The sequence below is a fragment of the Physeter macrocephalus genome, chromosome 20 (assembly GCF_002837175.3).
Source record: "Physeter macrocephalus isolate SW-GA chromosome 20, ASM283717v5, whole genome shotgun sequence".
Lineage (NCBI taxonomy): Eukaryota > Metazoa > Chordata > Mammalia > Artiodactyla > Physeteridae > Physeter > Physeter macrocephalus.
In genome coordinates this window covers 34,630,038-34,637,010 of record NC_041233.1, presented here as the reverse complement: position 1 = coordinate 34,637,010, position 6,973 = coordinate 34,630,038, and the positions used below count along the sequence as shown (strand labels likewise).

General features: G+C 46.9%; 1 protein-coding gene across 1 annotated transcript in view; it reads left to right on the top strand.

The window, feature by feature from the left end:
• The window catches only part of GRID1 (glutamate ionotropic receptor delta type subunit 1), a 704,191-nt gene that overhangs the window by 473,612 nt on the left and 223,606 nt on the right, over positions 1-6,973 (top strand). The window lies entirely within an intron of this gene.

The following is a 6,973-nucleotide window of genomic DNA, read 5'->3' as shown; positions in this document are numbered from 1 at the left end:
AAAAAAAAGTTGCATGCTTAGGGAGTAAGGAGAGTCCTGTCTCTTAGGCTTCTGTGATGACTGTTTTGTGGGGCATGATTTCATCTGGCAGGACTGGGGGTAGAGCCTTCCTGCGGGGAGTCATCATTTTGAACCTGTTTTAAGTTCTTCCGTGTAGAAAGTCAATAATATGGAAACAACTGGGAACTGTCCCAGTTCATCTTCTGAATGCTGAGGCTTAGGTCAACCAGAACATGCTGGATTCCCAGCTGATAAGGGAGGGGCAAAAGGGTAGGAGCATCACTTGCTCACCTGTTGCATTCCTTCCTTCCAAGATGAGAAGTGCAGCGTGTATGGTGAGTTACTCTGCCACTCTCTTGACATAGGCGCAATCAGGGTTAGCTCCTCTTGGGCCTGGGAGGAGGATGTGGAGCTGGGCACCTGTTGTAAGAGGTGGTTTTCTCCCTGGATGTGTGGGGGTAACAGTGAAGCACTGTGGAGACTGTCTCTTGGTAGCCCGGCATCTCCACTAGGAATATAGCACCCAAGAAAACTTTCATTTGACGCTTGGAAATTTCTCCCAGTTGGGTTTATGAAAAGTGCTCAGAAGTTTGTGCATGGGATATGCTTGCCACTCAGCATTTGAAACTAGTTACACCTTCTTTACTTAGCCAGGCGTAAGGATTGTAGGGCAGAAATGGGCTGTATCTGTCACCTGAGTATCAGTGCCACCCCAGAACATCTTGGTATCATCTAATCAGGGGGCGCATGTTTTGCAGAGGGGGGTTATTAGAATCTCTAGGGTAGGCTGGGTACATGTGTGATTTGCCAAGGTACCAAATTCAGTCTATAATCTTATATGGGGGGGGGGCGGGGAGAGGAAACACGCTCCAACAGACGGCAAACGCTAGAAATATGTTCTTGGTTGCTAGGGAAACACAGAAGACACTGGGATTTTAGCTGGAGTCACTCCCTCTTCCCCAAAGCCCATGGCTCCAGGGAGCCATCACAAGGTCTGGGGTCTTTCTAAGGTGGTGAAGGGTTGACCGAGAGAGTGGACCAAAGGCCTCCACAGGGCCACGGACTTGAGAGCCCTGGGCATATGGGCCAGACGTGGAAGGTGCTTACTGCAAGGATTTGTGGTTTTGGATCCTGCCGTGACCTGTTCTGCCTTCCTCTCTTCTGGAGTTTGGAAGAAGAGGTGAGGGGCTCTCATGGTGCCTCTGTATTTACCACCCCCCTCTCCATGTGGATGCAAGTGCAGTGCGACCACGTGGCCCAGGCAGTGTGTGCTCATCCCCACCCGGGGCAGGACAGGGAGGTGCCGGCCACTCTCTGTGGGGGCCAGACCCCAGGAGGGTCTCACTCCTAGGAAGATCTCCCCAGGTTCTCTCTCTTCAAAGGGCTTCGTCCTCCTCCAAACGTACGCCAGCCCTGCTGTGCCCTGCCCCATATCCCCCATCCATTTTTCTCAGTTCTTGCTTTACCATACTGCACTCCTTCTACTCCAGGAGAAAGGAGGGCTGCTTCCCGTTACACCAGCACGTGCTGCCCTGATGGGGTGGAGGGAGAGGAGAAAGTGCTTCCTGTCTAGGTCTTGATTACTCATTTTTCCCTGGGCAAAAGGCTCAGGTGAGCTCTTTGGTTGCACATCAAACACATTGGATACAAAGAATCTGTCCTGGAGGCCAAGAGAGAAAAGGAGACTGATGGTAGCAGCGAGGAACGCAGTAGAGGGCTTTCTGAAATGACACACACCCATTAGGAGGATGAACAAAGCCATGGCTCTGAGGTGGGTGGCTAGTCATCATCAAGTGAGGTCAGTGCAATATCGAACCTAGAATCCTGGCCACCCTACCTCTCTTTGTTCCTTCTGAGACCCAGGCACTACATAAAGTGCAAGATTTAAGAGTGACATCATAGAGATCTTGTAGCAGTAGTAGCAGCAGTAGTAACAGTAACAGCAGTAGCAGTAATAGTAACAGTAGTCACAGTAGCAGCAGCAGTGGCTATAATAGTGTTAGTAATAGTAGCGGTAGCAGTAGTAGTGATGGCGGCAGTAATAGTAGCAGCAGTGATAGCAGCAGAAGGAGTAGTAGAAGTAGTAGCAGCAGTAATAGCAGTAATAGTAACAGTAGCAGCACTAGCAGTAATAGTAACAGTAGCAACACTAGCAGTAATAGTAGCAGTAGTCACAGTAGCAGTAGCAGTGGCTATAGTAGTGGCAGTAGTAGTGGCAGTAGCAGTAGTATAGTAATAGTAGCAGCAGTAATAGCAGCCCAAGTAGTAGCAGTAGTAGCAGCAGTAATAGAAGTAATAGTAACAGTAGCAGCAGTAACAGTAATAGCAGAAGTCACAGTAGCAACCGTAGTACCTGTAGTAGTGTTAGTAATAGTAGCGGTAGCAGTAATAGTGATAGTGGCAGTAGTAGTAATAGTGGTAGCAGTAGTAATAGTAGCAGTAGCAGCAGTAGCAGTAATAGTAGCAGAAGTCACAGTAGCAACAGTAGTACCTGTAGTAGTGTTAATAATAGTAGTGGTAGCAGTAGTAGTGATAGCGGCAGTAGTAGTAATAGTAGCGGTAGCGGTAGTAGTAGTAATAATAGTAGCAGTAGCAGTAGTGATAGCGGCAGTAGTAGTAATAGTAGCGGTAGCGGTAATAGTAGTAGTAATAGTAGCAGCAGTAGCAGTAATAGCAGCAGAAGTCACAGTAGCAAGCGTAGTACCTGTAGTAGTGTTAGTAATAGCAGTAGTAGTGATAGCGGCAGTAGTAGTAATAATAGTGGTAGTAGTAGTAGTAATAGTAGCAGTAGCAGTAGTAGCAGAAGCAGAAGCAGCACTGGCAATAGTAGAAGTAGTAGCAACAGCACAGGAGCCAGCTTGCTTGGGTTCAAATTCCAGTAACTCTAGTTACTAACTGTTTATTATTATTTATTTGTCATTCTGTGCCTCCGTTTCCTTCTGTGTAAACTGGGGATTAGAACACTACCTACCTCTCAGAGTCATAATGAAAATTAAAGGGGAGAACATATAGAAAGAAATTTGAACAAGGCTGCTATTAACAGTACCGCTCTGGAAGAGGGAGCCAGGTGTGTTCAGTGTTTCCACGGAAAGGCTGAACACGGCCTAGTTATTTTTTGTATGTTGTAGTCCGCTCCCTTCTTGAGCATGCTCTTGGAAAGCCTCACAGTGGGTGGGAGAGCACTTCTCACCTGTCCAGCCCCTGATCACCGGCATCCAGCACCACATACTGTCCGCATCAGTCACACAGGAACTCAGTCATCTCTGCCTTGTGTGGGAGAGGAGAGGCCTTGTCTTTGCGACCCGCTTAGCTCTTCAGACAAGACCCTGCTCCTTGGAGACTCTCGATAAGGACTGATGGGGTGGATCTGTTAAGAATGCAGGTCTTAACATAAGTTAAACTGTCTCTAGAAGCCTCTTTATAGATCCATAAATAAAATACGTTATTAAAGCAATCTGTCTCCATTCATTGCATCTCCTTCCTTGTGCGGGCTATGACGAGAGGTAGGCGTGGATTTATTTACTCATCCAACCCAACAACCATTTGGGAAGATTCATCTCATTTACAAGCCATTCCCTTCAAGTTTCCTCAGTAGCTATTACCACTTCTTTCTTTCTTAATGACGGTGTAGAAGACAAACTAATTTCTACTAGCCTCTAGCTGTGAGATTTATGGAGAAAATTCTAACATGTTTAGCACAACCAACTGAAGGAAGAAAAAAAAACAGCATTGATGTCGTGGATTATTAACTTTGTCTTGATGAAATTAATGAAAATTCTTTTGGAAATGGAACCCTCAAGTCCATCTTTAGTTCTTCCCCCAGATGGCTGCTCTTGGGATGATAATTCTGGATTAGAAGTCTTCAAGTGGACCATCAAAAACAGGGAATTTTTACAGGATCATTCATCTCTCCGCTTCTGTACTGAGCTGGCCTCAGAAGCTCCATCTTCTTCTGTTAGGCCTGTGGTCAGGGCTTTCTGTGCTCCAGAGCCAACCAGGCACTGTTACAGCAAATGATTTTGGTTCCTATTTAGTAAAGAGAACATCTTTTGGAAGAAAAGTACTTAAATAAGTGGCTTCTAGTGGCTCCAAAAGTATTGCCTTTGCCAGTGTGCAGTGCTGTTATTTTTCCCTACAAAGCACTGTCTTATTTGGGTGTTTCTGATTCTTGTTTTCTCGACAAGTTAGTTTAGGGCCTGTCTTACTCAGCCAGTAATAAAAGTGACAACCAGACCTTAAGGACCCCTGAGACTTTGCTCAGATTTCATGGGTAGCCTTGGTCAGAGAAGCATCTTTAGCATCCTTGGTCTCCAGAACTGCATTGCCTGGTGACTTCAGGGCTATAATTGACCTAACAGACACATTGTCACATTGTTACCCCATTTCTATTCAGATGTGTTTCCAAGGCGGGACAGGTGAATGAGAGAAGCTGTGTTGTCTGGTCACTGTGAAGCCTTATCCTTGAATTAGGCTGCAGGGGCTAATGTGGTGTTATTATAAAATGCTCCCTCAGGTTGGAATTTCTCTTCTTTGTGCATTTTAAAATTGTGGAATGGCTTGATAGATGGAATCACTCCTTCCTCGCTCAATCTGTTAAAGCATTTCACCCCGCCCCTTACATCCCTGTTTCTTTAAGACTTTCTGGACTCTTCCCCAGCTTACAAGTTTTTTGTCAACCTGCCTGTAGAATTCTTTCCTCTGGAGCAACACTGAGCCTCCTCACATCAGAGCTACCTTGGACTTCATGTCACTTTCTCTGGTTTTCTTCATCCTAAAGACCCAGATGGAACATGTAGGGACCAGACTAGGGAAGCGTGATCATCGATGCCTTTGTCAGGGCCAGTTGAACAGGTGGTCTGCTTGGGTGCAGCTGGTTTAGTTCTGGCCGCTGGAGGCCATGTGTACAGCTGGAGGCCACAGAGCCTCGGGTATCGCAAATGCTCCTCCACAACTCTCCTCCCTCCCCCCTTCTTGGATTCAACATGAGCAGAGATCCCCATCCTCTTGGCCCCCTGCCACCATCGCTCCCTCCTCAGGCCTGGCCATGGCGCCCTCTCTCAGGACGGGTGGGCTGGCAGCAGGTTGGCAGAGAGCTCTCGCCTGGAGATGGATTTCTCAAGCTGTGACATCTGAGCGTCAGCTTGTCCTCCCAGCTGGACCCTCTGCCGGCTGCTTGTCTGACTTCGCTGGACGGCTAGAGCCTGTCTGAGGATCTGGTTAGAGGTCAGTTCCTGCTGTTTGCCTCTGTGAGGTCTCCCTGCACTTTGACTGATTAATTACTTTGCTTGATTAACGACAGAGGCAAGAGAAAACTGGGCTCTTTAGAAGCCTGGAGGAAATGCAGCCTTTCTTAATGAACACATTTCCCACATTTTTAGCTTTGGTGTTGGGTGGATAATGGTCTGGTGGCAAGATGCAGCTGGCCTGTGTGGCTGTGACCCTGGCCTGCCATTCATCTTCCTTTGCCTTCCAGGATGATTTATACCTTAATAATGTGGATGCACAACAGTTCCCTGGGCCCCCAGAGTGCAAGGGAGGCAAGGCTGGAGCACCCTAATATGACTTGCCTCAATTCTCAGATTTACTGTGGAGAAACGTGCACAGAGCACTGGGAAGGCAGACAGCCAGTGACCTAGCAGGGCCGTCATCCTCCGGGACCTCTCCCTTCCAGCCTGATGGGGGTGGGCATAGGTCTCAGGCCCCTGAGGTCCAGATAGGATTGGACGCGTACAGGTCTCCTGAAGAGCTCAGCACATTTCACAGGGGGCTTCTATTTTCATTACTCCTGGCCCTAATCCTGCCGCTAGGGACTCAGTAAGGAAGTAAACAAATCATCTGAGCTTCTGATGGGGCTGCCTCTACCCCACCCAGTACCGATCCAGATGGAAAATCAATGCCTCTCCTGGTTTCAACAAGACAACAAATCCAAGTCTCAGAGATGGTGTCACATACGGTGGAGGTTGAGGTGGGACTTTCACATTGCAGCTGCACAAACAGCTGCTAAGGTTCGAAGTCTTCCCGGAAAAGGCGTGTGTGCTTCTCCACAGCCCCACCCCCTCCACCCAGGGCCTCATCCTTTCTCCACATCTTGCTGGCTTCCCTTTCCCTATCCACCCTCTCTTTTCTCCCTCTGGGTCTTAACTCCAAAGTAAATTCTCCTCATTTTCTCATGAAGATCAATTTAACAATTTTACTGGTAACCTTTGCTCCTGCTGACACAGGTATTTTCCTAAATAAAATATAGTTACTGATGTAATGGGGATTCTGGGTGTTAACTGTTCAAAAAAATGTTATCTTTCCATCCTTGGTCCTCTGGCTTCATGTGATTGGTCTTTAATTATCCAGCAGCCAGGAATGTCTGCCTGGGTTTCTCAAGAGCTGAAGCCGCAGTCAAGAACTCATGGCTGAATTCTCTCTTCCATTTCCTGCAGATGTGAGGACCTGCCTCTTTTTTTTTTTTCTTTTTTTTAACATCTTTATTGGCGTATAATTGCTTTACAATGGTGTGTTAGTTTCTGCTTTATAACAAAGTCAATCAGTAACACATATACATATGTTCCCATATCTCTTCCCTCTTCCATCTCCCTCCCTCCCACCCTCCCTATCCCACCCATCTAGGTGGTCACAAAACACCGAGCTGATCTGCCTGTGATATGCGGCTGCTTCCCACTAGCTATCTATTTTACGTTTGGTAGTGTATCTATATCGAAGCCACTCTCTCACTTTGTCCCAGCTTACCTTTCCCCCTCCCCATATCCTCAAGTCCATTCCTAGTAGGTCTGTGTCTCTAGTCCCGTCTTACCCCTAGGTTCTTCATGACCTTTTTTTTTTTTCTTAGATTCCATATATATGTGTTAGCATACAATATTTGTTTTTCTCTTTCTGACTTACTTCACTCTGTATGACAGACTCTAGGTCCATCCACCTCACTACAGATATCTCAATTTCGTTTCTTTTTATGGCTGAGTAATAT